Below are 3,887 nucleotides of genomic sequence, written 5' to 3'. Positions count from 1 at the left end.
AATATAATACATATATATTTTATTTTACATAATTTTATTAAAACCATTTTCAGGATTTTTTTATACAGAAACTAAACTATGAATTGTCTAAAACAAATCTAAAAAACTTAAACAAGTCAAATGAAAAAATAACAAATCAATCAGACTCTTATATATCTAGAATGATCATAATACTAGTTATTATTGTCTCTACCTGCAAAAGTGGGGTTGGATACTTTAAAAAGAGGAAACAATACCTTAAAGAAATTGAATTCTCATAAGTCATTAATGTGGGTGGATTGCAAAGGGTAATTGATGTTGGTGCATATTTGGAATTTTAGGTTTTGTAATCTGTTGAAAAGTGTAGTGTTTGAAAAGATGAAGTTAATGATATTATTAAATGAAGAATGGCCCATTCTCCATTACTCCAAATACAGTCTTTTTATTGCTTGCTTTTTAATTTGATGTGTTTTATTATTTTACATTTAAATTTATACCATAAAATATATATTAAAATGTAGCTAATGTTACCTTTATTTATATTAGAAGAATACTTGCGTAATGTAATAAGATATATTTCGATTTTAATGTTTTGATTTTATTTCGTCTCTGTACAGTTTTTATGTGGTTTTGAGAAATGATGGTTTTTATTTTTGAATAAAATATAAATGTGAAGATATAATATAATTTCGAAAAAAATATATATCAATATTAGTATCAAAATTAACAATTTCAAAGTTCTTGTTTTTTGTGTAATTTCATTAATTCAATTTCGTTATTATCATTTAATTGAGATTTAATAATGAGGTAATTTATTTTTTATTTAATAATATAATTTTTTATAAGAATGATAATATAATTATTCTAATTATATTTTAAATATATTTAAAATGAGAATTTTATCATGTATTTGATTATATTGATCTACATTTAGTTACATGAATTCAAATATAGAGTTTAATAAGTTGTACTTATTTACAATTTACTAGTAATCTTGAATTTTAAGTAATATGCATCAATAAACAATATTTCATGCATAAAAGATGGTTTTTAAGAGTTTTTGTCAAATACTTTATAATGTATACTATAAATAATGAATAATGATATGACAAGACTTCAACTAGTTAAATAAGGTTTAATTCTTCTCATTTTATACTTATTTTATCTCATAAACAGTGTTCAACATAAATTGAATTTTATTTGAAAAATCCTATTTTTATAACCTAACTTAGTAACTTTGCATCTGTATAATCATTGGTTACAGAATCTATATGTTTATCGGTCAAAACAGACTATGAATAACACAAAAATGAATGTTGGTTACACTAAGTCCTTGTTTGTCTTTTATAAAAAAACCCTTATTAGCCTTTTATGTTTGATTTGTTAAGAGGTAATGTCATTCAGACTGTTTGTTTTTTCCAATTTTTCAGAGGCACTTATGTCTTATTGTCTTTTTATCTGGTAAGAGGTAAACGGACCTCTTATTTGCCTCTTATTATTCTTCAAACCCTCAATCGCGGTATTTCTCAATCGATTAACCTTAATCGATCATTTCTCTTAATCAATCTTTACCAAATCAATTCCCATGTCTCTCAGTTGCTATATATTTTAATATGATTTAAATGTGTTAAACATATATTTTTGTTTAAATGAATGCTATTTACATAATGTAGATATAAATTTCGTAATGATGAGGATACCACATTTGTAACATCCCCCGTCCCCGTGGATTTAACCACGGTCACATGGTGGGTAATCCTAGGAACGATCCATCCGCCCTGGAGCCAATAATATCAGCCTAGTCCACAAGGTGGGTTCACGTAAGCCACTATTGGGCCTAACTCTGTGGACCGAGTTCACCTGCAGGACGCCATGACTACAAAGCCGCCATAGAAGGCAATCCAATTAATGGGCGCATTATTTGGGATGCCTTCTATGGCGGCTTTGTAGTCATGGCGTCCTGCAGGTGAACTCGGTTCACAGGGTTAGGCCCAATAGTGGCTTACGTGAACCCACCTTGTGGACTAGGCTGATATTATTGGCTTCAGGGCGGATGGATCGATCCTAGGATTACCCACCATGTGACCGTGGTTAAATGATAAATATGTGAAATTGTATAAATTTTATTTATAAATTCAACATTATAATTTTTTAATGGGTAAAATAGACAATTTAAACAAATTCAATTGTTTATTAGTTTACAAAAACAAACAATCTTATTGATTCAGATTTCAGACGCCAACACCACCTCTTATAAATCACAAGTGAAATAAGGTTTCAGGCTTCAAACTTCAACACCTCTACAAAAACAAATATCATCTAAATAAAAACAAAAACAGACTTGGTTAGATTTGGACACATTTTAACCAATATTATATTTGATTTTTTTTTCTTCTGATAACTATAACTTATCATTAGTTTATTAACATATCGATAGTAAATATTAGGAAATCCGGGCTACCTGCAAAACAGTTTATAACTATAACTGTACAGCTCATATTCATGGAGTTTTATATTATTAGTTCCTTAAATATGTTATAATATGTCGAACGAATGAGTTCAAATAACTTTAAAATGTACATTCTACAAAATTTATCATACTCGATATATATGTCTAACAATAGACATTTTACAAAATATAACGTACATTAAAATAATATCTTCTATGACGATAAGTCTTTTATTAACCTGGATATCCAACCCACTATACGAGCCAACTAATCCCAAGATCATATGACCACCTGCTTTGCACGTAGCCCGGAGTCACCGCAAGATGATTTTTGTTCCTTCTTGGATTTGAACATGGGACCTCTAGACACTTTTTGACCTTTGGAGTCAAACTCAAACCAATCAAACACCACCCTTATGGTTATAATGATAAGTCTTTACTGTTGGCATAACTTGAATATTCTTTTATACTATACATATACACACACATACATATTATAATAATAATAACTACAGATTGGAAGATTATTTGGCTGGGTTCAAATACACAACTGATACGAGTTCTTTTAGTAATTTTGTCAATTATATTTAGAAGATATATGTTTGTTCTTGGATATATCATAAAATTAAAGTTTGAAAGGTTGTTCTGCATCGGTGGAGTAATGGAAGGTAAAAGGGGATTCCATGCCTATAATAGGGGGTCCATGACTTAAGTTTCAAATCGTCCCAGTAAAATACACTTTAAGTATTTTTATTTTTTATTATTTTCTTTTAGAGAGTGGAAATGTGTGAGTACAATCTTTGTGAATGTGGATATTATTGGGCGAGGCTTCAGAGATTAGAAGTGTGTGACTGTAACAATCTTTTTACATAATTGATTTTCTCTCTGTAAGCTCGTGGTTTTCCTCTGGTTTTATTGATTAAAGGGAGAGCCTGAATCCGTAAAAACGAAATTAAAAGGAGAAGAAGGGTTGATGATAAAAAAAAAACTCGTTGACGACATCTTAATTGACAACATTATTAGGATGGACCATATTTGTATAAAAATAAACCATAGGGATGTTCTTCATTAAATTTATTTTCAAGGACATACTTGTCAATTTATGTAAACTATAGGGACCAGATGTGTATTTACCTTTATATATCTATACTATCTTATAAAGCATTTGGCTAAAACTCTTAAAAACTCTTAAACCTTTTCATCCCTATCCGAATTCATCCCATATCTGAATTCGTGTAACTAACTGCAGATAAACACAATCAAATACAGGATAAACATCTCATTTTAAATAAAAAAAATCTAAATATAATTAGGATAATCATTGAGTTCTAACAAAATACTTAATTATTATCTTTATAAAATGTTATATTATTAAACCAAAAATAAATTATTTCATAATTAAACTTAAATTAAATTATAATAAAAATAATCTATATCTATACTATATTATAAAACATTT

The sequence above is a fragment of the Cynara cardunculus genome (assembly GCF_001531365.2).
Source record: "Cynara cardunculus var. scolymus isolate 2C chromosome LG 3, CcrdV1, whole genome shotgun sequence".
NCBI lineage: Eukaryota > Viridiplantae > Streptophyta > Magnoliopsida > Asterales > Asteraceae > Cynara > Cynara cardunculus.
Note: the sequence above shows the minus strand (reverse complement) of the source record.